The sequence below is a fragment of the Ochotona princeps genome, chromosome 25 (genome assembly GCF_030435755.1).
Source record: "Ochotona princeps isolate mOchPri1 chromosome 25, mOchPri1.hap1, whole genome shotgun sequence".
Lineage (NCBI taxonomy): Eukaryota > Metazoa > Chordata > Mammalia > Lagomorpha > Ochotonidae > Ochotona > Ochotona princeps.
This window is the reverse complement of record NC_080856.1, coordinates 12,639,731-12,646,718: the sequence shown is the minus strand read 5'-3', so window position 1 is coordinate 12,646,718 and position 6,988 is coordinate 12,639,731. Positions and strand designations below refer to the sequence as shown.

The window sequence follows — 6,988 nt, the reverse complement described above, 5'->3', positions numbered from 1 at the left end:
ACTCTACCCCTACTAAGTTTTATGGCAGTTTAACACCATCAAGCAGCAGATCCCTGCTGTTGTTGCAGTTGGAGAACCCTGTATCAAGGACTGACAGACCCATAGTCTAAGCAATGAGACATAAGTTTGAGTGTAAAAAAATACAGTGGCAATAATGCAAAAGATAAAGAGGTTGTCAATTCATGATTCAGAATTATGAAAGTCACAATGTTCTGCAAGCCAAAAATCTTTTTTGTGTGTGTGATTTATCTAGGGAGAATTCCAAATATTACTTAAAGTTTTTCTTGGTCAAAGAAAAAAAAAAGCTTTTTAATGAGATGATGTAAAGCTCCTATTTTTCCTATTGTATGTGTGTTTGGGTTTCATTGTGTAATTTGTATAGGATCACCCATAGGTAATCTATAAAGTAAGGTGTTCACACCATATCCTGATTTCAGAAATGTTTGTGATCCAAAGGGTTTCAGATTGAGAAATGAGTGCCTGCAACTAGTTTAGACTTCCCAGTTTTCTTTCAAATGTTGTCTAAACATGTAGCAAAGCTTGAGATACCATCTGTGAAGTCTAAGGGACAAAGGGAGGTGGCACAGCAGCCTTAAGGGGACAACGCAGCTCCAACCTGGTGAGCAGCAAGCAGAAGTGAGGAAGCAGTAGGCAGGTTGAGCTCCAAACTGCACAGCTGCACAACATGTCTGAAATGTCTGAGCTAGGTCAACAGCATTTCCCATCTGACACTCTTACTTAAATCACCTGCTTCGGTTGAGAGAGGTATGACCACGGGATCAATGTCTTGGCAGAGCCACAAGTATGGATGTCAGTCTGTTTGCAGATTTTTTCAAGGGAACCTGAGCGGTGCACCTCCATGGCTCCCACAAACTCTGGCTTACCATACTACGCTGAGTACAGTTCTGGAAGCTACACTTTGGAGCATAGCATTACAGCAAAATATACTTTGCTCAGCAATATGTACTATCACTGCGTCTTTGTTGTGGCAGCCAAATCTTATCCAAGCCAGCACAGTTCACATTGCCAATTGTCTTTCTCCATATGTATTTGTGCAATAATGCATTTTCACTTTGAATTTGGAAAATACAATCATCATAAATAAAATAAGGGGGCAAGTATCCTACTGGTGCCACTGAAAAATAAGAGAGAAAAAAATGCTGTCACAGAAACTAATTGCTTTCTAGGAATTGCTTCTAGGTTAGAGAAACCTCGACACCTTTGCTACCTGCATATTTTGCTCAACTTACTGGTGTTGAGGAAAAAAGACTGAGATCAAAGCCATCCTGGTTGACAAAAAATAGAGCCAATTAGCCCATGTCACATGCCGTCCACTCACCCCGCCTGTGTACCACGGTCTCTGCCTCTATGACCACATCTTAAGAGGAATCTGATTGTGGAGATGCTATCTAGCTACTATAAACCAAGAGTAGTAAACAAAGCCCATATATCTGAACAATTATATCCTTCAGCCTCATTAGCTATTATATGCAGATAATAAAGAGTTTTCCAGATAAGCCTTTTAAAGTTCTGGTAAAGGTCATTGATGGACAAGAAGGAAGGAATAAATGACCACTCTGATAACTCTACAACTACAATATAAGAAATTCTGATATTTTAGTCCATTCATTGCATAAAAAAGCTATACATAGAGGCAAGTGGCTTGATTTTTTTTCTCTAGGATCCCTTGTTGATTTTATGTAAATGTAGCTGGTGTGTTTTTTATTATTATTGTTTCTTTACTTTTTCAAAAAATGTGTTCCCCTTAAAATTCAAATATATCCTTTAAATGATTAAATAGCTTTAAAGTGTCTTCATGTCCCCGTTTTAATGGCTACTCCATAGGTCTTAGATACAAGAAAAACAGGGGAAAGCATGCGCTAGTCGGTGCCCTTGCCTCAGAGTTCAGTTCCAATCATTCTCAAGGATTTTAGCATCATGCTCATTACTTATTTATATCTTTCCTCTTTTTTCCACTCTGCAGATAATTGCTACTTAATTGATACTGTTTCTATGCAAACCTAGTCACAAGACACACTGCTAAATAGAGGAATCATTAATCTATGTGTGTGTTGTAGATTTTCTTAAAAGGGTGGCTGAAATAAGCAGTCATTAGCAGTTTATTTGCAACACTGCACTTATGAAAAGCTGTGTGGAGAACATATCAACAGCCAGTATGTAACTGGGCAATTAACACAGGACTTTGGGGTGTACTTTGGGGTGTTAGCACGGGGGTAAACAGAAACAGATGTGAAGTATTTGCGCTGTTAGCGTGCACAGTCTGTTCTGACATATGCAAATACCCCCTTACGCTTACAAAACCTGCAACCCCTATTGTACCATGAACGCAGTGATGAAGCTCCATGACAGAAGTGCTTCATTTGCACTGGTGCTATTAATTATTAACAGGCCAATACCACCTTTTCCCATTATTAGAGCTTTGCAGAAAGCCAGGTGAGAAAGCATGCGCAGGCGGCTTGGTAAGACTCCAGTCCCCAGTTTGTTTGATTGCCAGTCTCTCGTCCAAGGATTCTTTGAAAACAGAAAAGTTAAGGCCAGAAAGCCCAAAAAGGATCTCAAAACACTGCTGGGTAGGATCACTTCATAATCTGGGCAGGATTTGCAGCTTCCTCCCTAAGATTCAGTTACTTCGATGATTACTGGTTTCTACTGCAAGGTGGGAGCACCCTTCTCTTGAGATAGATCTGTATGTAAGAACTCGATTTACATTTTCTATCGTTGCTATAAGTTTGAACAATTGTAGAACACAATTGTAGCACATTATAACAAACACAACTGTAGCTCGCGATAACAATTAAAATTACAAGTAGGAGCGAGTTTTTGTCAGTGTTTGAGATATGGCGGGAGATATCCACACTCCATGCCATAGCAACTGGATTCAGGTCTGGGCTCTACTTTCAAATCCAGGCGCCTTCAAATGTGGACCCTTGGAGGCACCAGGTAAGTACCCAAGTGCCTGAATCCCAGCCACCTATGGGGGAGACCCAGACTGAGTCCCTGGCTCCCAGCTTTAGCTTGTTCCAGCCTCAGCTGTGCAGACATTTGAGCAGTTCAGTCAGCACATGGGGTATCCTTTTTTTCATCTGTCAAATATATGAAAATAAATCAAATTTTAAGAACGATAAAATTAGATGTAAGACTTGTCGTAGGCCTAACTTCCCAACCACTTGAATTCTTTGGAAAAAAACAACTTTCATAGTGAAAATACCATTCTTCTATCTCAGTTTTAGGAAAAATGCTGAGATTTTTCACCAGGATCACTTGAAGCGATTCTAATGTTTTATATGCATTTCATAATTCACCAAGAGAAAATTTCAACAGACTATTGTAGCGCCTTTCTACTTTTTAAGTGAGCAACATATTGATGAATAGTTTATCAAAGGTAACATTAATATTATATACAATATTCTTTTTAGATTTTTTTGTTACGTGACAGTCATTAACAATTGCTGTCATTTTTCTTAAGATGTATTTTTATTGGAAAGCCAGACTTACAGAGAGAAGGTGAGACAGAGAAAAAGATCTTCCTTTTGCTGGTTCACTCCCCAGATGATTGCAATGGCCGGAGCTGAAACAATCTGAAACCAGAAGCCAGGAGTATCTTTGGTTCTCCCACATGGATTCAGGGTCATAATACATTATGTCGTCCGCTTCTGCCTTGCCAGCCCACGTCAGGGAGCTGGATGGGAAGTGGAGCAGCCAGGAGAAGAACTGGCACCCATATGGAACCCTAGCACTTGTAAGGGGGAGATTTTAGCCAATTAAGCTATCATGCTAGGTCTAGTCTTTTTAAATTTTCTAAATTACAATTCAGTATATTTTAGGATAATGAGAGTAAACTTCCCCTCCATGTTTCACTATATATTGATTTTATTTCATTATATCTTTATTAATTTTGTTTCATTATATCTTTATTAATTTGGGGGGCTGGCACTGTGACATAGTGGGTGGCACCTCAAATGGTCACAATGACCAGACCCATATCAATTTGAAAACAGGATCCAGGAGCTTCTTCTGGGTTTCCCAGCTGGATGCAGGAGCCCAAGCATATGGGCCATCCTCCACTACTGTCCCAGGACGGTAACAGGGAGCTGGATAGGCAATGGAGTAGCCAGAATTTGAACTGGCACTCATGTGGAATGCCAACATCACAGTCCATGGCTTTACTTGATATATAATGACACCGGCCGGAGGACCAAAATTTAAGACCATCTCTCAATGGGCATCAGCGCATCCACAGGATCATGCTCTAATAGTAGGACTATGACTATGACAAAGCCAATCTTTACTAGCTGTCTTCCCCAAAATATAACTTCTTACATCAGAGAAGTACACATAAGAAGTACACATAAAAGAAAGGACATCAATAGATCATTTTATGTCCACTAAAGATAGTTGTCCCTATAACTACCTAGAAAATATAGCAACAAATTTATACTTGACATCAACTACTGGCCAAGACAGAAATAGAGGACAACATGTGCTCAACTTTATTTTCCCTCTTTTTCGCTCACCTGCACATGTGAACTAATGCCTCAGATTTAGCAGAGGGTTCTAAACCGAAACTTAAGGAGAAAGCCATATGGCTTTTAAGATAGGCCACAAGGGTTCATAGCATTTGAAGCTTTCAGAAGCTGGAACGTGTCGGTGCTGCACACTGCATCATCTTGCTGCTTGGAGTCCTACTGACAGACGCATTCACTAAATTCTGTAAGCAGCCAGTTGAAATGATGTTGGGCCCATTAGTGTGGGTCAGTTCAGTAAGAATGGCTAGTGGAGTCATGCACTCATGGCGTAATTCACCAAAAACTACTACAGCTAAGTATTAGGAAATGGATATTATCAGGTGAGGATAATGCTTCATGAGTCTTGCTCTTCTACTTAGCTCAGAAAGTTTGACATTGGCTTGTTTTTGTTCCAGACTATCTGATCAAGGATCTTTATCTAGAGAACAGCTGTGAAAGATGGAGATAAAATGTCTATATTTGGATCAAAAAGCAGGCTTGTTTTCAGATATGAAAGTAGCAGTATCTTCTCCCAAATAATTTGTTTACACATTTAATGCCCAGTGTAATAAAGATAATGCCTCTTTCCATGCCTCTTTCTACTCATTAGAAACAATTTGGGTTAATTAAAAAAAACAGATTTACACTCCTTTACTCTCTCGTTTACAGTGTAAGTATTGCTGGGCTTATTTTTATCTACAGTATGTACTTGCAGATCACCAATGATAGCACCTTGTGCTATCATATACTCAGTGGGAAATACATAACCATCGGAAAGAACTGCTTAGCTATTCAAACAGCATGTATGTAATGGAACCACATCTGGTCTGGTTAACTGAAGTAATATGCAGCAAGAAATTAAGTTACATAGGTAGGCAAGGGCCAAATCTAAAAAGAATATACACAGATAAACTGAAAAGCTTTATTGAAATAAATGTAGTAAGAATTTCATTTTAGAATAAAAATATGGGGAATCCACAGATTAGACTGCAATATGAAAAAATATTTAGGAAGTCAGATTAGCTTGAAACCATAGAGACCATTAGGATATGTTGAAGTGATAGGAAAGTGGCATAGCACACTAATCCTGCACCACTGGCATCCCATATAGGTGCCAGTTTTAGTCCCAGCTGTGCTACTTATGATCCAGCTCCCTGCTAATCAGCTGGAAAAGCAGCAGAGGATGACTCAAGGCTTTGGATCCCTGCACTCATCTGGAGACTTGAAAGAAATCCTGACTGATTTCCGGGTTTGGACAGGAACAGCTCTGGTCATTGCAATCATGTCAGGAGTGAACCAGTGGATGGAAGATCTTTCTATATATCTCTTCCTCTTTCTGTAGCTCTTTGAATTAAAATAAACCTTCTTTTTTCTAATGTAAGTGTTGAACAAGAAAGTAGGTCATGTTCTACAATGTTATAGCTCCACAGTGCGTCCTAAGCAAGAGATACAGATGTTGGAACTCTTGGGACAAACGAAATATTTAAAATGATGTGCTGAATGAGATTCTCAAACAGACAATATGGTGTATGGCAAATAGGAAAAAATATAAAATATAATTTTAAAAAGTACCAAAGATGAAAGTGTGTAAAGCAACATATTTGCAAGTCAGTAGAATAAATATTGGCAACTAGAGCAAGAATATTGTTATCCATAAAATGACTCCACTCTGTGCGCTCATGTGGTCTGTCAAGATGGTGCCAAAGCAGAAAGATAAAAAGCCCAAGAAATCAACCTGGAGGTTTAATTTAGACTCCACTCATCCTATGGAAGATGGGATTTTTGATTCTAGAAATTTTGAACAGTTTCTCCAGGAGAAGGTTAAAGTCAATGGCAAAACTGGCAATCTCGGGCATGTTTTTCACATTGAAAGCTTCAAGAAAAAATCACAGTAGTTTCTAAGAAAGAGTACCCTAAAAGGTATGTAAAATACCTCACCAAGAAATACCTTCAGAAGAGCAATCCGTGTGATTGGCTTCGTGTGGTTGCGTTTGACATGGAGACCTATCAACTTCGTTATTTCAGATTCGTCAGGATGACGATGGAGCTGAGTCTGAGGATTGATGTGGGCCTCCCCTGCTTTCCATACTTGGGAAGTACTCGCTAGAAAGAAGCATCCAGAAAGAGATTTTAACTTTATTGACCAAATAAAAATTGTGTTCCTAAAAAAAAAAATTGACTCTAAATGTTAAACGTCTTTTATTCTAGAAAAGGATGATATTCCTTAGAGAAATGCAATCTCTTTTATTGGACTTTTGTTAATGTGTTGTGTTAAATGATGTTTCCCCAAACACATTTGGGAAAGCCTAGTGAAATCCCCAAAGGAGTTAGAGAAAAAAAAATTTTTTTAAGAGTAAAAAATTTGGACAGAGAGGATAGGGATAGCTTCTTTTTAGTTGTATAATTATTAAATATGGCATATTTCTTTTGCAGTATGAATACTAAAATAAAACTCCACATAG

The 6,988-nt window shown here is 38.8% G+C and overlaps 1 pseudogene; it reads left to right on the top strand.

Annotated features, from left to right (window-relative positions):
- Nucleotides 1-6,220: 6,220 nt before the first annotated feature.
- Nucleotides 6,221-6,680, top strand: LOC101536695 (large ribosomal subunit protein eL22-like 1; annotated as a pseudogene).
- The last annotated feature ends 308 nt before the right edge of the window (nucleotides 6,681-6,988 follow it).